Source organism: Panthera onca, chromosome B3 (assembly GCF_046562875.1).
Source record: "Panthera onca isolate mPanOnc1 chromosome B3, mPanOnc1 haplotype 2, whole genome shotgun sequence".
Taxonomy (NCBI): domain Eukaryota; kingdom Metazoa; phylum Chordata; class Mammalia; order Carnivora; family Felidae; genus Panthera; species Panthera onca.
Window position 1 is genome coordinate 72709094 of NC_138344.1, and position 27317 is coordinate 72736410.

A 27317-nucleotide genomic window follows, 5' to 3' on the forward strand; every position below is an offset into this window, starting at 1 on the left:
TGAAGACAAACAAACATATTGCCTTTTGACATCTCCCGGTGCCTTTCAAGTTTATGGCTTCATTCTGTCTATAAACTTTACAGGATTGTGTAATGCTTTCTCATTTGTGAACACAGAACACACCAAATGATCACATCCAAGTTCTCAGAGAGGAAATCCAGTGCAGAGGGTGATTTAATATAGGGGATAAGTTTTGTTGTGTTAATTTGTGGTTTTAAGGTAAGTGTCCAGAATTTATATCAGATTTAATTGCCTTGTGGCATTTATTCATTCAGACCAAATATGGACACCTCTGAAAACCATCTTGGAATGCAATTACATTAAAGGCTAAGCTATCAAACTCCTTGTATTCTAAATTTGTAACCATGGTAAAGATAGCACCATACCTTTGTGTTCTCCCCCAAACACCACCAATATCTTATTTTAACTTCTTTATGGGGGAGGGAGTGCAAATTGATTTTAAGGAAACACAGAAATGCATTTTCAGAATTTTTCTACATGTGGGCTAAAGGGGGCAGTGCTTCCTCTCATAAAGATAAAGAGCTAAAAACAGTACTATTCATATGTGAAATAGAAGCCTCTGTGGAAGGAAATGAAAGAAGTGCAGGAAGTTGAAGTCAGATTTATGGTTGTTTGGGCAGGAGAGAAGACAACCTGAGTCCACAGGAGAAATGGGCAAGCTCCTGGGAGTATCACTGTTGATTCTGTGGCTTCAGCCAGACTGTGAGTTCTGGGTGGGAGGTCTGAATGCAGTAGAAAACCTTCAAGAAACACCACAAGGCTGGGAGACGAGATCATTGGGAAGTTTTGCTTTATTGTGTTTTGTTTTCTAGCTCATGCTGGTTTTCTGTGGGGACTTTAAGAATATAATTTAAAATTTACTCTCTTCCCAAACAGGGGTGAATAGTCAACAGAATGCTGACCAGCAGCAAGTTAAGCAAACTCCATCCCTGAGTGTGCAAGAACGAGAGATTTCTATTCTGAACTGTGACTACAATAATAATATGTTTGATTACTTCATATGGTACAAAAAATACCCTGCCAAAAGTCTTGAGTTTGTGATATCAATACGTTCCATTGTGGATAAAAAGGAAGATGAAAGATTCACAGTCTACCTCAACGAAAGTGCCAAACACCTGTCTCTGCACATCGCAGCCTCACAGCCTGGAGATTCAGCCTTGTACTTCTGCGCAGCGAATGCACAGTGCTCTCCAGGCACCTGCAGCCTATACACAAAACTGCAGCTGGGTCCATGCCTCTTTGGGGGCTCATACTTGGAGGCACGTACTTGCTTCCACTTAAACAGAGCAGTAAGAGAGGGTATGCTTTAAAGTAGGTGAGTGGGATGAGCTTTAAGGAAGATCAGATACATAGTAAGTCCCTCAAATGAGTTAAGGATGTTCCTTGGGTTTTAGGGTGTCAAAGAGTTTAATCATTCTCCTTTTTCACTTTCAGAGAGAGGTTGCTGGTTTAACTAAAGCATCAATCTCTGGTGATGCTTTGATCCCGCTAGACCTTGGAATGAGGATACCATTTCCCCTGTAGCTTAGGGGAAAAGATACCCTGGAGATGGGGAAACCAGGATTCTACTGCAAGTTCTCCCAGTGAATGTTTATGTGCCTATACGTACCAGCAATCATGTGCTTCATTTTTGTGTTAAATGAACAAAATAATCCCTAGTTATTTCTTCTGAATCACTGTGCCTTCACATTAAATGCATTTCAGGATGTATATGTTTTAAGTTACATGCATTTATTTGTTTCATCGCTCACAAGATACTTCTAGGCATTGCTTCAGTGAATCACTTACTGTGTATTCTTATCCCCAGGCAGACATGGAACTATTTGACACACTGTCCATCAGTAAAAGGTGCTGCCCTGTGGATCATCATAATAAATACAGGCATGTCACGAACTTACCAGCTGCAAGCATCTTGTTTTGGGTAGCCATCCTGATTCTCTGTTGAGATGGATGTATCACACTGGAGCCTTTAGGATGCAGTTCAAAGGGTGATGAACCAGGCCAACATCACCCTAGGACCATAAGAAGTTAGAAGATGTAAGAAATATCCCAAACGTTTATTAATTATAAGTCTCCAGTAGGTTGTCAGTTAATCAAAGATACAAGCAGTTTTCAGCTTCAAACTTAAGTGATCTAAATGGCCCAAGTTACCTACCTGGGATTCCCCTTTCCTAACAAATAAGTGGTAATGAAATGAGCATGATGACTAATAAAAAATATCCTGATGTTTTATATTCTAAGTTCCACTGTCAATTTGTATGAGCTTGGCAATTTCATTAGTCACTCAGGTTCCTGTGAAACATGGGTTAGAACTAGATGAAATCATTTCCCTACAGCCCAATAAGTGTATGATTCCATTCACCTCAAACATTTACTGACCACTGGTTTTATGCTTTTCACTTATGTGATGAATAGAAGGAAATTAGTTAACCTGAATTTCTATGAAAAATTTTCTTCTTTTTTTTTTTTTTTAATTTTTTTTTCAACGTTTTTTTTTTTGTTTTGTTTTGTTGTTTTTTTTTTTTGGGGGGGACAGAGAGAGACAGAGCATGAACAGGGGAGGGGCAGAGAGAGAGGGAGACACAGAATCAGAAACAGGCTCCAGGCTCCGAGCCATCAGCCCAGAGCCCGACGCGGGGCTGGAACTCACGGACCGCGAGATCGTGACCTGGCTGAAGTCGGACGCTTAACCGACTGCGCCACCCAGGCGCCCCAAATTTTCTTCTTTTTAAAAAAATGTTTAGTGTTCATATATTTTTGGGGGAGAGAGAGAGACAGACAGACAGAGCATGAGCAGGAGAGGGGCAAAGAGAGAGGGAGACACAGAATTTGAAGCAGACTTCAGGCTCTCAGCTGTCAACACAGAGCATGACGTGGGGCTCGAACTCACAACCTGTGAGATCATGACCTGAGCCGAAGTCAGACGCTTCACTGACTGAGCTACCCAGTCGCCCTGAAAAAGTTTTCTTCTTCATGTCATGAATTCTCAGTCTCTTAAATGTAGAATTTCATGCTGAAAGAGAAAAAAAAGATGCCAGCTATCAGAATGAAAAAGAGAATTAGGATGAGACATCCATGGGTTTCTTGAGGAAACAAGATACTACTTGTGTAAATAATATATATGTAGAGACTATGTGTCTGTGTGTATGTGTGTAATATTTGCAAAGGAGCTTGCTCCTGATTCTTCATCACCATAAAGCTAAAGGCGTTCCTGAAATACCTTTCTAAGAATAAAATCTGTGGCCATCCAACGTGGTCCCTGAGTTAAGAAGCTGTTTATTTATATTACACAAGAGACAGTTGCAATAGTCATTCCATTTGGGATAGGTTCAGAGATCCCAGATCTCTGGACCCATGAGACATCTAATCATGGAGTCAACACAGAGTTCACTGGAGAGCCTACCTACTCTACTGTAATGCAATATAGTCTTATCTTCTAGAAGCCACACCATAGGCTGTTCAATTAAGCACCCACATCTCCTTTGCTATATCTGTAAGCTATTGTTACAATAATGGTGCATAACTCTAAAACTCAGGGGCTGAGGGGCGCCTGGGTGACTCAGTCGGTTGAACGTTCAACTTCTGCTCAGGTCATGATCACACAGTTTGGGAGTTTGAGCCCTGCTTCGGATCCTCTGCCCCCTCTCTGCCCCTCTCCTGCTCATGAGCCGGTCTCAAAAATAAAAAATATTTTTTAAACAATAAAATAAAACTCAGGGGCTTAAAACAATAAATTATTTCACTCATAAATTTGTGAAGTGACAATTTAGATTGGACTCAGATGAGCATTTCTTCTGGGTTTGGCTGAGCTCACTGTTAATGTCTGAAGACAGCTCGCTGTTGGCTGGTCTAGAATGGCCTTGTCTAGGATAACTATCACTATTCAACTCTTCTCCATGTGCCTTATCCTCTGGCAGCCTAGGTCAAGCATACATCAATCACAGGGGAGCAAGACTTGAGACATGAAAGCATCATTTAAACCTCTACTTCCATCACAACTTGCAATGCCAAATTGGCCAAAGCAAGTCTCAGATGCTCATCATATTATATCACTATATATTGTACATATATTGTGTATATATATCCTTGTATGTATATATGTATATTCCACATATGTATATTCCACAACGGCAGGGCATGGCTGGGGAAAAATACATAACATGACATAATATTATGTATTATTTTACATAACACATACTATTTATCTATATGTGTATTCTAATAATTATTATATGCTATCTATTATTATGAATTCAATTTTTTATCATTTATTTTTAATAGATTTTCCCCAACCTCTCCCTACTTCTCTTACTGCTCAGCCCCTCACAACCACTTTTTCACTCCTTTCTATGAGTTCAACTTTTTAAAAAAAGATTTCATATATAAGTGATACAATGCAGTCCATCTAAATTTCAAAATATATGGAAATATGGATAAAAGTCTAGTTATTATACATTCCTCTTCTTAACAAAACTATTTCTAACATCCTAAGTCAATAAATCAAATACCTTTTCTTATCTTTAGATATATTTAACATGATTTATAAATTATTCAAATTTAGTTATAAAGTTCCATTACAATGGACAGTTTTCACTCTGAGTGCCATTTATATTTACCCTAGTTCATGTCTATGTATGAGAGAGGCTATAATAAGGCAGTAGATTGATGTATTTTCTACATTCCTAAGACGATATAAGAAGTCATACTAGAAAAGAGAATGCTTTATACAATCTCATCCCTATTATTCTTGTTCAAGCTCTTTATACTACAACGTTCACATTTTATTAATTCCCACACTCATCAGTCTATAGCCTTTTCTTATTTGATACACTTGAGAAGTGACATTAATAAAGAGTTGCTTTCTACCATTGACCTCGTCATGAGTGTGCTAGGTCATCGTGAGCAAATGATCAGCTTTTTAGCATCTTATATCAGGAGTAATTCATTCATACTCAAGTATTCATGAGTAATGCAAGGACAAAAATTTCCAGCTAACGCTGCTCTCAGATTTTATTCATTTGATCAATCAACAATTATTCATTGAGTACCCGCTAAGTTCTACACACATAGAACTTAAAAAGAGCTGTGAGAAAATGCAGAGTATAGTATCTTCTGTCACTCGATTTGTACTCTAAAGTGAATCAAGGACTAAGCTTAAGAAAGCAAAGGGTGATCTGAAGGCATATAGCATTCTATCCCCACCCAGCCTTAGTAGTGAGTCAAAGACAGTGTAGAGTCTGTGATGTGATGCCCAAGCTAAGACAGGAGGTTTAGTAGGAGTTAATCAGGTTGCAGGACAGAAGAAGTGATGGAAGTGATCTTAAAAGTAGGAACAACACATACAAGGCAATAAAGATCATAGTGAATGTCAGCACTGAAGGCCAAGATTATGTCATGAATAACATTATACATTGTTTTATTTATATTTCTCAAACTAACACTGCAAAGCAGCCATAATCTCAGTTTTACAAATGAGCAATCATAATCTTTGTGGGTTTGCCAAATGTGTTCTCTATTGACTTGAGATTCTTATAATAGTTCATTCATTTGACACCCAACATGTGCCTTAGACTTCAACATAGGAGATGCAATCAGAAAAGAAATAGACATTGTGTATGCCTTCAGGAATCATGTAATATTGTGCGATGTGTTACAAAATAGGGTAATCAAAGCTATCACAGGAGGCAAATAAAATTAAACTACCTAACAGAGGCGTCTAAAGGGAAGGCTACCTGGGAGAGGTGACATCTAAATTAGGACTTATAAAAGCATTCGTCAAAGAGGGAGTCAGGCAGACTATTACAGAAAGAGAAATAGAATGTGCAAAAGTATAAAGACAAAATTAGAGAATTACATTAAAGGAATTCAGAGTGTCTGGAGCATACAACTCAAAATAGGCAACAGTAAATATAAAACTAAAGCAATAAGCAGAATCCACTTTGTGAAAATAATTATAAGCCATTTTAAGAGGCCTTTACATTATCCTAAAGGCATTAATGAGCACTAAAAGGGATCTGAACAAGCAAATGGTACAGTGAAATGTTATACTATTTGAAATATTATTCTGTTTTCATATATGCATACATATGTTTATATATAATTGCATACATATTTTTCCCTTGATTTTCCTTTTTCTCTTCATCCTGGAGTAATTCTCTCTCTAACCCAGTAGATTGATAGGCTCTTCCTTACAGCAAGAAAAAGACATATCTTAGATGTAAACTTATTAAAGAAAAGCCGAAATCCATTTTAATCAACATTTCTCAGCTTGGCCACAGGGAAGAATTGCTTTGAAAGTATTCTAGCTAGAGGTATGTAGTTCTGTATGAAGAGTGAAAGAGCTGTGATGTCTCTCTGCTTGGTTGTCCTCCAAAGTTACAGTGTTCTGGAAACAATTGCAAACAGGCCTCACTCGGAACTTAACCGTTGCTGAGGAAGCCCCTTCAGAAGCTGACTTGGTCCACTGGATTTGCTGGGGAGCCAAAGGATGGAGACCCTCCTGAAAATGGTTTTGGGCACTCTGTTGTGGCAGTGGGCCTGGGAGTACAGGATTCAGTCTGGGAGAGGCTTATAACAGTGACTGCAGCCTGAGGGCAGGAACTGGGTCATCCTTCTGTCCTGGGAGGGATCGTTTTGAAAACCAGACGCAAGAGGAAGTGTGGGAAATGTTCTGTAACTATGTGGTGATGTTTATGTTTTGAGTAAAGGAGGGGAGAAAATCACCCTTCCTTTTATGAGATTGAGATATCATGTTCTATGTTCTGTTTTCTATGTTCTGATCAGGCATGAGAAGCCATGAGACCTCAATCCTTGACCATCCAAGAAACGCAAGACTCAAAAACTTGCAATTCCTCAAAGACTTTATATTCCTAGGGCGCCAGGGTGGCTCAGGCTGAGTTAGTCAACTCTTTTGATTTTAGCTCAGGTCATGAGATCTCAGGATCTCATGAGCCCCACCTTTGGGCTCTGCATTGACAGGGCTGAGGCTCTTTGAGATTCTCCCTCTTTCTCTGCCCCCACCCCCCGCTTGTACTCTCTGTCTCTCTCAAAAATAAAGTAAAAAAAAAAAATGACTTTATATTCTTTAAACTGGTACAGGCAGAAGAGTGGTGAAGGTCCCATCTTCTTGATGATGTTACTGAGAGATGGTGAATCAAAGAGTCATGACAAAACAGGTGTCCCACTGAATGAGAAAAAAAAGCAGCAAAGTTCACCATACATCATCATGGTGTCCTAGCTTGGTCATGCATATGATATGACTCACAGTCAAGAAGAAAGCAAATAGAAACTAACTTTGGGAGGGCACCTGGGTGGCTCAGTCATTAAGCATGTGGCTTCTGTTCAGGTTATGATCTCACAGTTCATGAGTTCGAGTCCCAATGGGGTGAGCTCGAGCCCCACTTCTGGTGAGCTTGTGCCCTATTTCAGATGCGCCCTGCTCCTCTCTCTCTCTGCCCCTTGCTCACTTGTGTTCTCTTTTTCTCTCAAAAATAAGTAAATAAATGAATAAATAAATAAAATTTTGAAGAAAATAACTCTAGATGGCTCAAGTTATTGAATTTAGCAGACAAATATTATAAAGTGCTAAGCAATTATGTACAAAGAACTAAAAGAATATATATCCCAAAAATCGAATCAAAATGTTCTTAGTAAGTGAACAGAAATAAAATCTCAGCAAAGAAATGCAAACCATAAAAAAGGAAACAAATGAAAATCTTAGAACTTAAGAGTATAAAAACTGAATGTTTCGTGAGATGGTCTCAACAGCAGATTGGAGATGGCAGAAGAAAGAACATGGACAGGAATAAAGAAACTGATATATTCACAAAATTGAATACTACTCAGCAACAAAAATAAATGACCAATTCATTCATTAATGTGTATGAATGTTTAAAACATTATTCTAAAGGGGGCACCTGGGTGGCTCATTTGGTTGAGTGTCCAACTTCAGGTGAGGTCATGATCTCACAGTTCGTGAGTTCAAGCCCCACATTGGGCTCTCTGCTGTCAGCACAGAGCTTGCTTCAGATCCTCTGTCCCCCTCTTTCTGCCTCTCCCCCACTCACTCTCTCTTTTTCTCTCTCTCAACAATGAATAAACATTAAAAAAAACCATTACTCTGAAAGAAGCTAGGCACAAAAGAGTACCTCCTCGGTTACTTCACGTATAAGAAATTCCAGAAAACGGCAAATTTAATACAAAAATCATACAAGTGGTATGATTTTTTTCCATCTCTGTCTCTAAGGAAGGCACTGAGCACAGTGGATCATAAGGAAACCGATAGGGTGATAAAAAATAATCTATGCGTTAATTGGTGTAGTGGTTACACAGGAGTATACATTTGTTAAACTCTCTAAGTGTTACATTTGAAACGTGACTTTACATTACATAACTTAGATCCCATAAAATTGAGTTAAAAAATAAGCTGGATAAAAGCTGTTTAGTTTCTACATCTCTCGACAACAGTAACAGTTCTTTCAACTCAAGAGTTAAGTAATTTTTCTATTTTAACTTGGAATAAAACATGAAAGAAAGAGAAGCAGAAGGGGGGGTAGGTGACAAGTAGTATGTAATCAAGTTCAGTCTCAAAAAGCTGTTGGGTCCCAAGTCCATCATTCACTAGCTCTGTCATATTAAGCAAGTTTCTGGGGTGGGAGGAGTAATAATTTCTCACAAGTTTCCTTGTGCCTTGCCTCAAGGCAAGGATTAAGTAAGATCACATGCATGAAGTTCCTAGAACATGTTAAGTGTTCAGTAAATTTTATCTACTGTTTTTATTGGGCTATTTATTTACTATTTTTATTGTTAACCAAAAGTGGTCATTGCAAATGAGTCTAATTTCTTTAAATAAAATTGTGGGAGATGACCAACATGGCATGGTGGTTCCAAGATTTCTTTTTTTAGTTGGGCAGTGTGAGGGGCTGGAGGCGAGAATAGAGCAAAAAAGGTTATTTTTGCCAAATCTCACAGACTGGTTAGTGACCTGGAATCAGGGAAATAACATCTTATCATAGACATGATCTGTCGTTATAGCTGGGCCCAGGGCAGATAACATTGAATAAAATGGAAATTTTCTTTTGTCTAATGAAATGTAGTTACTTAGATCACAACCAGAAGCCTAATCCGAAATACAGATAATCAGATAAGAGAGTGGACTTCAAAGAAAAGTGTTTGAAAACATGAACTGAGCAGGAAAGGAAACAGAAAAGAATGCATGGCTACCAGTATTACCATGAAATTCCATGTTGTAAAAATATCTATCTACCCCTATACAAGGATGGAGATCCTCCTTGGTATTTTAATTTAAAATATTTTTTCTTTGGGGTGCCCGGTTGGTTCAGTTGGTTAAGCATCTGACTCTTGATTTTGGCTCAGGTCATGATCTTATGGTTTGTGAGTTCAAGCTCCAAGTCGGGCTCTGCACTGGGGCAGTTTGGGATTCTCTCTCTCTCTCTCTCTGCCCTCCCCCCTCTCTTTCATGCATGTGCGCATGCTCTCTCTCTAAAAATAAATAAATAAACTTTAAAAAATAAAATATATTTTTTTTATTTGGGAAAGAAAACACAGGTATTATATTTTAAAAAAAAAAATTTTAATGTTTATTTTTGACAGAGAGAGAGAGAGAGAGAGAGACCACGAGCAGGAGAGGGGCAGAGAGAGAGAGGAAGACACAGAATCTGAAACAGGCTCCAGGCTCTGAGCTGTCAGCACTGAACCTGATGTAGGGTTCGAACTCTGAACGGTGAGATCGTGACCTGAGCCGAAGTCGGATGCTCAACCGACTGAGCCAGGTATTATATATTTTTAATGTCAAACCAAATCTGAGAATAAATGTACATGGCCCCCAAATTTCTGGAGAATAACTGAACAGCTTTTTCAGGAGGAAAGCAGCTATCTTAAACACAACGAACAGCTAAACTTAGTCCGTGCAAGTGTGAGCAGGATATGATCTGACAACCTTTCCCTATCAAACCTGTTTTGAAACAGCTGCAGTGTCCCTCTCCACCAATTCTAGGTTGAGCTTTACAAAAAACTGAATAAGAATGAATCCCAGGCTCCGAGCAGAAGATTCCTTTCCTAGAGATAGAGGTGCCAACATGACTCTTCTCAGCATATCATGGGCACTGGTGGCCTCTGTCTTCCTTGGTAGGGATAGTTGCTGCTAGTGAAGCTGAGGACAGTTTAGGATTGAGGGGGGATTGGAGGTAGGGAGCAGAGGGGATGAACAATGGCTAACTACGACAGACATTCCTGAGAAAATAGAAGGAAGGAGAAAGGAACCAGAGTTTTTACTCCTTCTGCCTTGACCGAAGATTTAACTCATACCCTGGTAGCCAGCTCCCTTACAGATCAGTTCAGGGGATCAGTCTTGTTATTTTTTCTGTCTACAGGATCTAGCGTGTCCAAAAATGTCATTCAATCCCAACCAACACCATCTAGGCAGGAGGGCAAGATTGTGAAACTAGACTGTTCATATGATGCCAGGGTTATATGTTATGTATTGCATTGGTGCAAAAGGCCTCCCGGAAGGGAGAGAATTTTCCTCATTCCCCAGCACACAGATACAGAAACCAGTGCAACACAGGGTCAATATTCTGTGAATTTCCAGAAAGCAGGTAAAACTATCAGGCTCATCACATTATTATCATACTTGGAAGACTGCAACATATTTCTCTTGTCTCAGAGATGGCCTTACAAAAAGCCAGAACTCAACCTGTGGCAATTTCCTGTTCTTGTACTCCCAGGGAAGTCTCAAACTTTACCCAGACATGTGTTAGCAGCTGGCAGTTACAGTGTGTAAGATAAGATCCAGAAAGGAAGTTGTTAAATACATTCCAAGAAGTACTCTTTCACAGCTGGCTCTGGGACCACTCAGGACCATTTGCAAAAGTCACAGTCCTCAGATGTCATCGTATATCTATTTCTTCCCAGGGAGTATGGCATTTTTAAACTAAAGCAGCACATGAAGGACAGTATTTTAAAATTATATTTGATTATTCTAGATTTTATACCTGCTCAACTCAATCTTTTGGGGCAGATAGTTCTTTTTGAGTTCCTGGACTCAACTCCATTGTGGGGGTGGGAGGGACTTCCCACGACACCAAGCAATTGTCCAGACACTAGCTGGGGATCCTACAATTCAGCTCAACTCTGACACTATCTGTCTGGAGACAGATCCCACTGGTTGAGGGCTCAGTCCCACAAGACTGCTCCCCACCACTTCAGATGCAGTTGAAAGCCCACGTTGTTACCTGTACTTCTGACCAACTTACTAGAGATGAGAGATTCCAACAACACCTTCCTTAGACCCCTGATGCCAGTTGCAAGTCCAGGTTGCTATCGTACTTCTGACAAACTGGCTAAAGCAGAGGTTCCCATGACCTCCTCCTCAGGTCTCATTAATTTGCTAGAGTGGTTCACAGAACTCAGAGAAATGTTATACTTACTAGATTCTGGTTTATTAGAAAAGGATGTCAGGAACTCAGGAACAGCCAGATGGAAGAGGTGCAGAGGGCAAGGTATAGGGAAGGAGTGCGGAACGTCCATGCTCTCTCAGCCACTCTCCCAGCACCTCCCCGTGTTCACCAACCCAGAAGATCTCTGTACCCTGTCCTTTTGGGTTTTTACAAAGGTTTCATCACTCAGCTATGACTGATTAAGTCACTGGCCATTGGCAGCCTCCAGCCCTCCTCCTCTCCCTGGAGGGTGTAGGGGGTGGGTACTGAAAGCTCCAAATGAATCACAAGGCTGGTCCCCAGCAGCAGTCCCCATCCTTAGGTTGCCTAAGCGCTTTCCAAAAGTCACCTCATTAACATAAAAGACACCTTCAAAGCTCTTATCACAGGAAATTCCAAAGATCTTAAGAGCTCTGTGCCATGAATGGGGTTAAAGACCAAATACATATTTCTTATTATAAATCAGAGAAGACACTGGGGAAAAACAAGCACACAAAATAGAAATTTATATGCTGGGATGCCTTGAAGACCAACCAGAGAAACGGAACCTCAGCTAAGACTATGGACAGGACAGAAGCATATCACACTAAGTAGGATAGTAACCTATTCTGGACCAGACACGTTTTCTTACCTGTTTGACTGCATTTCATTCTAACCCTTGCCAACTTCAGTTTGGCTTACCATGCCCTTTGACTCCCATACTCCAAGTAGCCGGTCTGTTGAATGGAGTCCCCCTACAGTCACGTGGCCATCACAAGCTTTAATTAATCATCACTGAGTTAAAGGATGCATGTGATGAGGCACTACTATATACTCTAGGGTCTGCAGTTGAGTTTGTATCTACCTGACTTGTTCATGGAAAACGAAAAGTTAGATTGCAGATTCTAAATCACAGAAGGTTTTTTTTTTATTCAGTCACCTACTTCCCAATGGTTTTTTTTGTTTTTGTTTTTTGTTTTGTTTTGTTTTGTTTTTTTGTCAAGTCCACAGGACTGGTCTTTCGATTCTGATGAGTCATTTTCCCCAAAATTCCTCCTAGGAATCCTCTGCTAAGGATAATGAAGAGACCCTATCTCACATGTCTGCAGGTCTGACACAGTGCCAAATCATTCACCTCCTTTCTTCTTCACGGTGTGCCCTGACCTAAGGCTTTGACAACTTATGAGAATCAAAAATGAAATACATCAAGTGTCAACTTTTTTGTGGTTATTACCTGTTGCTGGACAATTTGGACCTTCCTCCCCTGAAATTGTATCTTTGTGTACTGAAATTAGGATTGCTATGCTTGTTGAATACTTACTCCCATTGGTGTCGTCAATTACTTGTTCATTCCGAGAATAAAAATTAGATTCTAGGTAAAACCATTCAGTTGTTTCTAATTGCTTTAAGGGAAGTGTCTGTGTCCAAGTTCCCTTATATATATTACAAAATATTCCTCCTCATGATCTGTGGAATCAAGACCAAGGTGAATAATAATAGAGAAGATGTTCCCTGGATATCTATACTATCCATAAGCTCATCTTCAGGACCTATTTTTAAAGGTCCCAGAAAGAGCCCATCTGGGCCAGAATAAACTATCATTACCTGATTCCTCGGCCTTGCAGTGTTTCTTTGGGATTTATTCTTCTTGGATCCAGATTTACTCCCATGATTCCCAATCATGGGAATCTAGCTGAAATCACAGAATCAGCAAAGATCCCTTCTGGAACTTGCCTGTTCCTTCTTCAGCAAAGATCCAATGAAGATTCTAGTTTCTACAAAATTCCTAAAAATAAAATATAAATAGGCTCATTTTCTTAAAGGGGGTTTAGCGATCAGTAGAAGTTAAAATACAACCAGCAGAAGGTAAAACAGCGCTGTCCTATTCTGATTGAATAGGAAGGAGATATTTCAATTATGAATTGTGACTTACAATGATTATATATTTTGCAGTGCTGCATTCCTGATGCCAATATTTCAATTTTAGGTGCACTGGAAGATGGACAGGGTTCCAATTTGTCATAAGATATATAAAGCATGAAAGAGTGTCATATCCACCCTACCATGTAAAACTAGATAAACAGCAAAATCATAACTTTGCTTTTACCTATTAGAGACCTGAATTCACAAGGAAACCAAGTAGGCTGGATTCCAAACAGGAACAGGGTACTCCAAGGACAAGTAGGCATCTGGACTGGCACCACAGTAGCAGACCATAGGTAAAACAGGAGCTGGCTGCCTTATAAGCAAGAAGAAATCAGCCACAAGACTGAGTGAGGGCTCTCATGACAATGTAGAACTGCAGGGAGTCACAGACTCAAGAGGAGTCTGTATTCACTGGTGGGACCATTTTCACAGATCTCCACCTTGTGCTCGCAAAAATGGGAGCAGAGAGGGTGACAGAGGGAGCCCCATCAGAGATGTTGGTCTGCACCATGTGATTGGCTGTGACAGCAGGAGGCAAAAGTCCCTTACCTAAGAACCTTGCCCAGGTCAGTCTCTCACAGAAAGGAAAAGCCTGAGGCTGTTGGGCATGGGGATAAAGAGCAAATTCTGTCACATGTGTGCATACACGCCTATGCACACACGCACACGCACGCGCACACACACACACACCCCTAGGGCACAGTTAAGATCCACTGCAACAGAGAGAATAGTCAAGGAAAAAGCCATCTACCTTTGTCGAAGGGGCAGGAAAACATCCTGAGCTGAAAATCCTATAACAGTTCCATTAATCATTCTGCTACCAATTGTAACTGAACAAGCATGAGTTCTCTCGCTGGTGAGTTAACAGAGACTACACGGAGGGGGGAGTCGTCATACAAAGTAATCTTTCTTTGCAGCAAATAAGGAGGTCACAGGGAATAATTTCCAAAGCATGACTCTCTGCATATTCACGAAGGGGCTTGACAAAGGAGAGTTCAGTATAGAATTGTGACAGAAGCCAACCTAAGACGGCAGAGTCCAGGTCCTAGTTGATTGAAGTCATGAAGGCCAGCAAGGGTCAGTATCTTCAATTCTCTGCTCCAGTTAGCCTGGTGTTTGAGGCTCAAAGGGGCTTAAATCCTGCAAAAATGATTCAAGAATGTGTGTTAGGTCAATCCTTACTTTTGAAAAAGCACTGGGAGTTTTACTACTGATTTATCATATCTGATATGTTGGGCTTTGGAGAGACTGCTAGTTTTTGCATTCCCTTTGTTTCCTTAAAATCTTTAACTACTGAGGTTTTTGCATTTCTTTTTAATTTCCAACACCTTTTCGGAAATTCTGCAAGCAGGATGCTTGGGCAAGTAGTCCTGTTGGGCATAAATCACAAAAATAGATGCGGGCCTGAAATGATTTCTCTTGTGTCTTGAAAGCTATGCTTCATCTTTCTTTTTCTGAGGACCCCCTAACTCTGCTTACACAATGAGGAAGAGGCAGAACATTTTCTTACACAAGACGCATAGAGAAACATGTGGTGTTTGGCTGACACAGGAGCAGAGGTCCTAATGCTGAGAAAATCCAAGATCCAAGGACCAGGTACATGGATCAGTCTAAGATTGACACTGCACCAAGATAACAGAGGCTACCTATCCACACAGTAAGCCTAGCAAGCACTGAATAACAAACAGCCATCTGTTGTTGCGGGGAGCAAGAGCAAATACAGAAAGGGAGACATCTCACTGAGCAGGGACAACTTCAAGTTGAGTGTGGAGTTAAAAATTTGAAGTGGAGTACTCAAAAAGAAAGAGATTCCTTTTTTTTTTTTTAATTTTTTTTTTTTAACATTTATTTATTTTTGAGACAGAGAGAGACAGAGCATGAACGGGGGAGGGTCAGAGAGAGAGGTAGACACAGAATCCGAAACAGGCTCCAGGCTCTGAGCGGTAAGCACAGAGCCCGATGCGGGGCTTGAACTCACGGACCGGACCGTGAGATCATGACCTGAGCTGAAGTTGGACGCTTAACCGACAGAGCCACCCAGGCGCCCCAGAAAGAGATTCCTTTTTAACATAACCACAAGAGTGTTCTTCCCAACAGGTACCCTCCTCAATGCCCATCACCCACCTCCCCCTCTCCCCCACCAAACCCCCCCCATCAACCCTCAGTTTGTTCTCTGTATTTAAGAGTCTCTTATGGTTTGCCTTCCTCCCTCTCTGTAACTATTTTTTCCCCTTCCCTTCTCCCATGGTCTTCTGTTAAGTTTCTTGAGATCCCACAATAGTGTTCTTAAGTTTATATACATTAACAATAATTCAAGAAGCTGGAGTTTCAATGGCTCATGAAACAATAAGATTGTTTCAGGAAAACTTTGGTACTTAAGTCAGGGCAGCCTTATTGTAGAACTCTATATTTTCATGGCTTCTATTTTCTGTTCCTAGCGATGACGTGATTGGACGCTCCTGACAGAGATGTTAATTCATACACTTTTATTCGCTAGGTATAATTCTGAGGAAGTTGGCAAAAAAAAAGGATGTTTCTTATTAATATATTTATCTAAGATTTGTCACAGATGCTGACACTGTGAGTCCAAGGGTTTCTGGAAGGATCCATCACAAGTCTGGGGAAGGAAAAGAGGGTCATTCTGGTTCTCAAGTTTCCTACAGACTCTAAAAATAAATTGCAAATTCTGAAAATTATCCAGTAACTCAGCTTCATTGCTTCAACAGGGGTGAGTGGCCAAAAAAAAAGGATGTGGGGCAGAGTCCTTCAATTCTGAATGTCTGGGAGAGAAAAATAGCTGTTATCAAGTACAGTTATACTGACAGGGCTTTGAATTATTTCCTTGGTACAGGAAGGAAGCAGAGAAAGACTCTACATTTCTAACAGACTCATTCAAATGTTGATAGAAAACAGGACAGGAGATTCACAGTACTGTTGAAAAAAAAAGTTGAATGTGCCTTCTTGCATATCACAGCCACCCAGTCAGGAAACTCAGCCTTGGATTTCTGTTTAGTAGTTATATAGAACTCTTCAGGCACCTGCAGCCTGTAGCTGGGGACCCAGCCACATTCTTTGTCCTCGAGCAGGTTTGGGATTGAATGGCTTGCCGTAATGTGTTTATTTCCAATTTGAAATGAATGCAGAGATCTCATCATTGTGATTATTAAAAATTCCATTTTCAATAACTCAAGATGAGCTACTGCAATTTGTACTAGCTCCAATATATTATATTCTAGAGAAATAGTAGTGTTTTTAAGTCAATAAATAAATTGTAAGAATAACCTCATTGGGGTATTTAAGTTACTTTCATTGAAATCTTACATGGTTCATAATGTGCCAAAGAGATCTAAAACTCTTCTGGGTGACAATGTGGAAGGCCTTCAGAAAAAAAATATTGCCTTAAATAATTATGAAAACTAACACATGCTCATTATGGACACTTTTGAGAGTATAGAAAATGTGATAGAAAAATTAAAGTCATTTAAAATTCCGCTGCTCAAAGATAACCATTTACTATAAATATTCTTACTCTAGATGATCCATCTGCAAATGCCTCCGTATCAGTCTAACATATAAAATATACTTTTCATGTAACGTTTATGGCCATTCTCCTTTGTACAATCCATCTTCAAAGTATTGGGTGTTCATTATAAAAGATACAATTCAAGGAGCAATCAGAAAAATTCCAGCAAAACTTTTTCACATTGCAACTATTCTACATTCAACAAATATTTACTGTCTGCTGTGTGTCAGACACTGTTTTTGAGTAGGATAAACAGGAAGAGATAGCAACATGTAACTCTGCCTCTCTCCTCTGCTCACCAGAAATAACTGGGAAAGTTTTTGAGGAATGTCTATACTCAGGGTTCAACTGATACTACTCATGAGTTTTGAGATTTTGCCCAAACATACCACCGATTTCTTTCATTCCTCATAGGTCTATATATACATCAGCAATGGTATGAAATTTTTCCATTTTTCCCAATGCTCCTTTATGAAAGGAAAGTAATAACTATTTTAAACAAATGATTCAAATTAGAAGGGAAGAAACGTCACCAACTCCTTTATAAGGCAAAAGAAAATAATATTTATAAAGGAAAGCTAAGAGTAGTGAAAATATTTGTAATACAAATTACTTTTGGATTTGTGAATAGGAAATAAAAACACAAGATAGAAAATAAAAATTATATAAAAGAAAATATAGTGAAAATATGTATAGTATATTCGGGAAAGTAACATTCCCTGTCACCTTTATCTCCACCAACCCTAGCAGTCTAGGAAAACCCTATTAAAATTAAATTTTTCCTTGGGTTATTTGTCTTTTTATCCTTAAGTTGTTCTTTATATATTCCAGATACTCAACCCTTAACAGATATATGATTTCCAGATAGTTTCTCCCATTCTGGGGGTTCTCTTTTTTACCTTCTTGATAGTATCTTTTGAAGTAGAAGAGATTTTAATTTTGATGAAGTCTAATCTATCTATATTTTCTTTAGTTACTTGTGTTTTGATGTCGTATTTTAAAACCATTGCCCGATTCAAGGTCACAAAGATCTACATCTATGTTTTTTTTCTAAGAGTTTTATGGTTTTAGTTTGCACATTGAGGTCATTGATCCATTTCAAGTTAATTTTTTAGTACGGTGGGAGGCAGAGATAACAGTTTCATTCTGTTGCATATGGATAACAAGACTGTGGGAGTCCCTAGCCAAAAGAAAGCTGAGGAGCTATACCAATATCAGATAAAGTAGACATTAAACCAGGAATTATTAGAGATATAGAACAACTCTTCAAAATGATTAAGTGCACAATCTACCAAGAAGATAGAAGAACAATTCTATTTTTATATGCACCTAATAGCATGGCTTCAAAATATATCAAACATAAATCAGTAGAATTAAACCAGTAGAATTTGTTGATGTAAAAATCAACAAACAAATATACAACCACAGTGGCAGGCATTAACACACATGTCTCAGTAGAAATGTAGAGAAAATATGACCAACACAATTAATATTCTTTACCTACTTTACATATCTCAGAACACTTTAACCTCAAACAACAGAATATATATTCTTTTCAAATGCCCACAGAATACTGATCAAAGTTGACTATATTCAGGATCTTAAACCAAGACTTAATCAGTTGCAAAGGATTTAAATCATTCAGAATATAGTCTCTGATCACAATAATATTAAGTGAGAATTCAATAACAAAAAGATAATTAAACTTCATTTTTATACCTTGCTGGATAGAATAGCCATTTTTCAAGTGTATTGCTACAGAAGAACATCAAGGCAAAGCAGAGGTTTGCGGTGGGATAGATTTTCAGTCTCTGCATATAGCAGTGGGACATCCCACTTGTGAACCTTACTTCCTATTTGGGGACAGAAACATCTTATAGCCCCAGGAACCCTACACTCAGAGACTCAGATAAGAGCTGGTCTCTGGACTGGAGTGAGACCAAGAGAAATTTCAACCAGAAGAATTTCTATCATGCTCTGCCCTGGCCTGCTGTGGGCATTCCTGGCCTCCTTTGGCTTCAGTAAGAGTGGCCGTAAACATGAGGCCTCAGCTGCCTCTTCTAGTTCGAGAATGGGACTCTGCAAGCTGTAACGGACAGGGATATTAAGAGGGAAGAGAGATGATGGGCAAATGAAATGCTATGTGGTTCTTTTCTTTCTCCTTGTGTCATAAATTAATCCAGTCCTCATGACCCATCTGAGACATTTCAGAGAACCAAACTTCCTTTCTTTTTCCATAGGATCCGGCATGGCTGAGAGAGTGATCCAAATGCAGAATACGGTAATAATTCAGGAAGGAAAAGCTGCCACCATGGAGTACAAGTATGAAACCAGTTGGAGTAATTACTATACTTTGTATTGGTACAAACAGCTTCCCAGTGGAAGGATGCATTTCCTCATTTACCAGGATGAAAGCAAGCCAAATGCAAAGCAGGGTCGCCTCTCCATGAACTTTCAAAAGACAGAAAAATCCATCGCTCTCACCATCTCTCTCGTACAACTGGCAGACTCGGCGGTGTATTTCTGTGCTCTCAGTAGTTCCACGGTAATAAAAATAATAGTGGAAGATGAACAAAAACCTTGGAGCTCCACAAAGGCAGCCACCTGCTTAGAGGCTTAGGAAAAACCCATGAACCACTGACAGGAAGAAGGAAGGCACTGTGGTAGCCCAGTTGAGACTTTCTAATGTAAACTTCCTTTCTATTAAAAAAATGTTCTCCTAATTGAGCTCAGTGTATAAAACAATATTGTTCCCTGAGATTGCCAAGTATTACATTTGTATCTTGGGTTAAAGTAAACCACCCAGTGCTTCTCTAATTGTCCCTAAACAGTTAGGCTTGTTAAAAAGGAAACAGAAGGCTCAAAATGGAGTCACTTGTGCTAAACCCCACATCAGTAAACCAAGACTTAATCCCTAACCTAACTGTAGTTCCAACCTTCCAGGAATGTAAACTTTAACCAGTTAACATGGAATTACCTAGTCAGCATTAGTGAGATAACCTGCCAGATAGATCCCCTCTGTTCCCCTTAGAAAAGCGACTTGCCTAAAACAATGCATTATTTGCTAATAGTTTCCTTTTTCTGCCCCTTTTCACCAAATCCTATGCTAAACAACAAACAATGTAGGCTTTGGGAACTGCCTTCAAACACAGGAAGAAGAAAGTACTAAGGGAAGTGAAAAGAATTTGGTTGAGAGTGAGTTTTACAACTAATTCTGGGAGAAAAAACCTAACAGAAATAGTTCTAAAATCCCTGCGTGACTGAAAATAATTCAGTCTTTCATCTCAGAGTATTGTGGTAGGAAGGTCTTCACTGAGCCTTCCACTAGAGGGAGGTATCATAGACAAGGTATTTAACTTTAGACCTAAAACACAAACCTTGAAAGACTGTGGACAGACTTGGTTCCTAGTTCTAAGTAAAGAAGTTCATACACACGGTCACAAGAGGGGGCTGTTACACCTGCAAATCAAAGCTCCTTCCAGACTGAGGGGGAGATTATCACTGAGTTGCGCAAAAATTTTACTTTCCTCCCCTGTCACCTTGCACTTCATAATCTCACGTGGAATGAGAACACAGCTTCAAGGACATAGGTAAACCTCTTACCCAATGCAGAGCAAAGAGCGGACCTCTCATGGGAAGAAAAGAGAGAGGTGATTAATAGTTTAATTTTTAATGGCCAAATATTGGTTCCTATAGTAAAGTGATAAGCTTAGTTATTAGAGCAGAGAAGGATGAAAAATTTTAACTTTATTCTATCCCATTTCTTTAATAACAACCATTTCTTTAGAATAAATAGGGAAACTCTTTTATGTTTATTTCCACCTCTTGTAAAATGGCTTCATTTCAAATAATCTCTTCTCATTCCTTCCTTCTTTTTAGCGGCCTCAATGCACACCACCACTAGGCTTGGAGATGAGAAAATATGTGTTGAAGATGGGCTCAGGTGGGATAGGAATAAGTACCATTCAAGTCATTGGTTTCTGTATCAAGACCAGAGGCATCCAACAACGTCTGTCTGGAAGAAGCTTAAAATACCATTTCAGGAGCCAACATGGAAGACCTGAATACCAGGCACCTTGGCTTTTTTTTTTTTTCACTTTGGCTTTTACACTGGATTCCAATTTTTTCTTTTCCTGTTAGAGTACGCACAGTAGTATCATACAACTGTGAAGTTATTTTTGTCATAAACTTGCAAATATTTTCTTCCAATGTTATTGGATTTTTAGCTCAGCTTATGGCCATTTTTTTTAACCAGAAAGAAGTTTCTAACTTTTGAAGTTAAATTGTCTGTTACTGCTCCTGAGATGTACTTCCTCTGGCTGAGCATACAGATAGGAATTCTCGTCTTCCTTATACAGTCCAGGGCTCAATATAGGTTTCTTGGATTAAAAGACATTCATACCAGCTCAGCAGAACATCAAGTCACCAATTAGTGGTGGGTTTTGCCTTGTGCCACAAATGAGAGTTGGATAATCTCTTTGGGGATGATTTTGCTCATTCAGCTGCACTCAGACATAGCCAATTTGAGTTTGAGCCTTGAAAAGGATCTTAGTGTAAGCCCTTTAAATTAGGCCTGGACATTGGGAAAATATCCTTGTTCTCTTTTAAATTTTTTTGTTTAATCCTAGGGGTGGGACTAGACCCAATCAAGAGACTGCTCTGTGTTCATCTGATGCTTGGCTTGGAAACACCCAACTGGAAAGCTGCCTGGCAGAGGGCTGTGCTACTGGCTGCCTAGGTCTTGCTGGGACCTCCCCCACTGTAGGCTAAGATACAGATCCTGAGCTCTGCGACCTGGGACTCCAGTTTGCACTTGAACTATGAGATCACTGACGGGATTAGCTATTCTCCTAACTTTAGGTAAGTGATCTAGGTCTAATAAAGAGAACTCTCTCAGCTAAAGCAAAAGGCAGGCATCTGTTTCTTCTATTTCTCTCACTATACTTACCAAATGGCTGGCAAAATTTGCATTTATACACTTCTGTTCATCTATGTTTCTCTAGAGAGTATCTCTGAGTATCATTGTGAGGAGCAAATCATACCCACCATTTACAGAAGACCTCCTGAGTCTCACAGCTCTCAGGCTGTAAGGAGTTTTGAGGTCCTTGAGACCAAGTGTCATGGAACACAGAAATTTATCTTTGGCCTTGTGGATCTGGAGGGATCAATAATACATGCCAGTAATATTTCTCTCATCCTGTGTAGCACACACAGAAATGCTTAGGTTTTGGGACAAGGCCAAGAGGAGAGTTCTGGGAGTGCTTGTGAACCTGACCTTAGAGGCACCCACAACTGACCACCCAGAGCTAATCTATTGTTTCTCAACCCCTCAGGTATTATGAGTGATGCTAAGACCACACAGCCAAATGCAATGGAGAGTACAGAAGAGGAACCTCTACGCCTGCCCTGCAACCACTCCACAATCAGTGGGAGTGAGTACATATATTGGTATCGACAGATTCCCCACCACGGGCCAGAGTATTTGATTCATGGTCTAAAAGACAATGTGACTAATGGAATGGCCTCTCTAACCATCGCAAAAGACAGAAAGTCCAGTACCTTGATCCTGCCCCGGGTTACCCTGAGAGATGCCGCTGTGTACTACTGCATCACCAGAGACACACACTGGGACAGATGGGGCCGCACCTGTACACTATCTGCCTGGCGGGGAGGGGAGGGGAGGGAAAGTGGGGGAAGGGAAGCAGCAGCTGCCATCTCAAGAGGTCACTGCACAAGAATGAGCCGGAGCCCAGTAGAAGAGACGTAAAGAAGAAAAGGGGGAAGAGGTGAAGAGAAGATTGTAAGGAAGTCAAGGAAGAAAGAATAAAAGGATCAAAGAGGATGCAGAAGAAGGGCTTAGTTATTAAAGGGAAGGACTAAAACGCTTGCAAGGAAACAAAGAGACACAACTGTAAACCTGCCATAAAGGGAAAGGGAAATGAGAATCTGCCATAGCTCTTTGTTTTTTTTTTAATTTAATATATTTTTAATTAATTAATTTTAAATCCAAGTTAGTTAACATATAGTGTAATAATGGTTTCAGGAGTAGAATTTAGTGATTTCATCACTTACATATAACACCCAGTGCTGCCATAGTTCTTTGTCTTCATCAAATGTTGCTTTCTATATAGGTCTCCCCAAAATAGGTGGGAACAACCATTGGGTTGTCTCACAGACTTTCTTCACTCAGATCAGAGGAGGCACCCAACCTCTGGATATCGCACCAATTAGTCCTTCCAACTTCTCAAAAATGGGAATGGATTTCAGAAACTGATTCATTTGCCCTTGAGAAAAATTTGGAATTTTCTTTGTTGCTTATCTGTACAACACACATCACCGGGATAGAGGCAATTTGGGGAAAGGGCTAACTTTAGGATAAATATGTGGATATTCCATTTTTAGGTTTTATGCTAAGATATTATTATTACACAACACACACACACAAACACACACATCTTCTCTCATTGCAAAAGACTCAAGATATTATTACATAAGGACGTAGAGTAAAGCCTGAAAGTCCAACACTGACTCTCCCAGTCTCCACTTCATTTCCTTCTCAGCTCCTATGATAACCCATTTTGACATCTTGGAGTAGGTCTTGACAATCTCATCCCCTTTCATTTATAAGAGCATTCATATAAATACCCAATTCCCTTATATAAATTGGATTATACCATGTGTATTTTCCTGCAGCTTGGGTTTTTTTTTAATGTAAAAATGTATTCTTGAGGGGCGCCTGGGTGGCTCAGTTGGTTGAGTGTCCAACTTCAGCTCGGGTCATGATCTCACAGCTCGTGAGTTTGAGCCCCGAGTCAGGCTCTGTGCTGACCGCTCAGAGCCTGGAGTCTGTTTCAGATTCTGTGTCTCCCTCTCTCTCTGCCCCCGACCCACTCACATTCTGTCTCTCTCAAAAATAAATAAACATTAAAAAATTTAAAAATGTATTTTTGAGATGTGCTCATAGACACACATGTGCACACACAGACTTTCTAGTATGACTGCATAAAAATTTAATTAACCTGCACACTTACTAATAATATTTAAATTTTTTTACTTCTCTTAGTTATCTTAACCAGAATCATAAATCAACAAATATATATACATATGATATATATACATATATATTTATATATGGATGATTTCTTAGAAGTGAAATTGCCAAAGGATATGTCTATTTTATATTTTTACAGATATTGAAAATTTGCCTTCCAAAATGGCTCTACCAGTCTACACTGCAAAACACAGCATACGGGAAACCTATTTCCCTGCATTTTGGTTAACACTATTATCTATGTGTTTTAGAATTTAGAAACCTTGAAAGTATTTTGTTGGTTTCATTTGCATTTTCTTGATGGTTCAACAACATAGGGTAGTTGAACAACTTAGCTTGTGTGTTTGCACTTTTATAGATTATCTTTTTCTTGTTTATTTGTAAAAATTCTTTTTAATAATATGAATTACTTTCCCTGTTATATATATTGCACAGACTTTCTCCAAATGTATTACATCTTTTAAGTTTGCTTATTCAATGATTATTGGGGATATTTTAATTTTTTTTTTAATATATGAAATTTATTGTCAAATTGGTTTCCATACAACACCCAGTGCTCATCCCAAAAGGTGCCCTCCTCAATACCCATCACCCACCCTCCCTATTTTAATTTTTATACCATCAAACCTAAGCCTTCTAGGAAGACTTTACCTATCTCAAGTTGATAAATTGAAATTCTTACATTTTCTTCTAATCAAGAACATTCTTTTAATCTGTTTGAAGGAGGAACTTGTGAGCCCTGCTAGGGTTAGATATTTGATGAGGGGAGACAGGACTCTTGATCAAAATGATGGACTCCACAATTCTGCACTTTACTTATATAGAAGAGATGCCATGTAAGTTGAATTTCAAAATCAAAGAGTAACAGACTTACTGATTTAAAAAAACCTTACCGTTTGTTATGGGTTGAATTGTGCCACCCTCCCAACACACACATGAGATTCAAACACACACACACACACACACACACACACACACACACACACACGTTGCAGTCCTAACCTCCAGTACTTCAAAATATGACCTTATTTGGAAATAGGGTCTTTACAGAGATAATCAAGTTAAAATCAGATCATTATGGGTGGGCCCTAACCCAACATGACTTCTATCCTTATAAAAGAGAAAAATTTGGAGACAGACACACACAAGGCAAATGCCTTGTAAACATGAAGGCAGAGATCAGAGTAATGAGTCTTCAAGCCCAGAAGAGAGGCATGGAACAGATCCTTCTCTCATGCCCCTCAGAAGGAAATAATCCGCTGAAATCTTGACTTTAGACTTCTAGGCTCCAGGGCTGTGAAACAATTTATTTCTGTTTTTGGAGCTGTGCCATTTGTGGTACTTTGTTCCAGCAGCCCTAGCACACGCTACATTGTTCAAATTCCTTCCAAGTGGGTGAGATCTAGGATAGGAACCCTCCCGCCTCCCCATCAGTCAGCCAAGGTGCCCTTGTGCACTTGTGCCTGTGATGTTCTTCACTCGAAGTGACACATCTATTTTATTCCTTTCCCTAAACTAGAAGCTGATCAGGAAAATGCTCTCCTCAGAAGGCAAAATAAAGGCTTTCCCACATAAACTCAGATTGAGAAAATCCATTGCTAACAGGGATCTGCTTAACAAGAAACACTAAAGGAAAGTTTTCAAAATGAAATGAAATTATATTAGTACACTTGAAACTAATATAACACTGTATATGAATTAGACTTCATTTAAGAAGAGAAGAAGGAAGGAAATGATATCAGATGGTAATTTTTAAAAATATAGTCTCAAAAAGAAATCACCCATCGTGGGGCTCCAACTCATGACCCCGAGATCAAGAGTTGCATGCTCTATTGACTGAGCCAGCTAGGCACCCCTCAGATGGCAATTTGAATGCATCTAAAGAAATAAAACGCCCAAGTAAAAGTAATTATAATTATACAAGTAAATAGATAGAAAGGAAGTATACATATGTTTTTCTTTCATTTTCTTAATTGATTTAAAAGAAAATTGCATGAAACAATAACTTTCAAACTGTATGGCAGACTTATAGTTTATAAACTTATAATATATGTAATAATAACAAAAGAAGGGGGCAGGGAACGGAACCATTTGGGAGAAAAGAAAAGACATCAGACAATAATGCAAAACCACAGGAAGAACACTGCAAATAGTCAATATTTGGATTATTATAAAAAGCCCTTTAAATATGTTTTCTCCTTTCTCTTCCTAATTTTTAAAAACGAAGATAGTAGAAAGTAAAAATTATAATGCACTGTTGTTGGGCTTATAGCATATATAGGCATGATATATATGACAGGAATAGCCCAAAGGAGGAGGGAAGAAATTGAGCTACCTTAGAGCAAAGTTTCTGTGTTTTATTGCAATTAAGTTAGCATTAACCTAAAAGCGATTATAATAAATTAAGACGTACATTGCAGAAACTTCCGGTTTCAGTTTTCACATGGAGGGAGCTTGGAAGTCATCACTCCATTCTAATAATAAGTAAAAAGCTGAACAAACTGAAAAACTATCAACTCTTCTTGGTGAGGAGGACACAGGCTAACGGGCCACACCCTAGACTGGAAAGACAGGCAAATACTACAGGGATTCACTGTTTACTGGAGCAGAGATTCACAAACAGAAATCACCTCAGGAGCCAAAGCCTGATAGGAAAACCTGAATTGTAATTCATGAATTGCTGGAGGCTCAGTGTGGACAAGTCTGAGAATTAAAAACTCCAGGAGGCCCCAGTAACAGGGTGTGCCCACAGTTTTGTGAAATAGATCTCCAAAGGTTTTCCAAAGTAAATTTCAGAGAAAAATCCCTTTCTGCTTCTGGCAGGTGGTGGCAGGAGGGGTGGGGGGGGGGGGTGGAGGGGGGACTGGCAAGGGCACTCTGTTCAAAAAAAATTTTTTAATGTTTATTTATTTTTTTGAGAGAGAGAGAGCACAGGAGCCAGTGCAAGCAGGGGAGGAGCAGAAAGAGAGGGAGACACAGAATCAGAAGCAGACTCTAGGCTCTGAACTGTCAACACAGAGCCCAGTGCTGGGCTCAAACCCATGAACTGTGAGGTCATGATCTGAGCCAAAGTCAGACCGTTAACTGACTGAGCCACCCAGGCACTCTGCAAGCATCAAATCAGATACAGCAAGGATGCTGGAATTATCAGACCAGGAATTTAAAACAACTATAATTTGCTAAAGAACTTAATGGATAGGGGCCCCCCCAGGTGGCTCAGTTGGTTGAGCATCCCATTTTGGCTCAGGTCATGATCTCACTGCTTGTGGGTTCAAGCCCTGCATTGGGCTCTGTGCTGACAGCTCAGAGCCTGGAGCCTGTTTTGGATTCTTTGTCTCCCTCTCTGCCCCTCTCCTACTCC

General features: G+C 39.5%; 1 long non-coding RNA gene across 1 annotated transcript in view; it reads right to left on the reverse strand.

Moving 5' to 3' along the window:
• Positions 1-27317, reverse strand: part of LOC144616677 (uncharacterized) — a 301629-nt gene that overhangs the window by 51267 nt on the left and 223045 nt on the right. Inside the window, exons 9-11 of the long non-coding RNA XR_013556226.2 lie at positions 14406-14522; positions 13062-13242; positions 1920-2033 (exon numbers count right to left, since the gene is read on the reverse strand). This is a non-coding gene — a long non-coding RNA (uncharacterized LOC144616677). The remainder of the gene's footprint in view (positions 1-1919; positions 2034-13061; positions 13243-14405; positions 14523-27317) is intronic.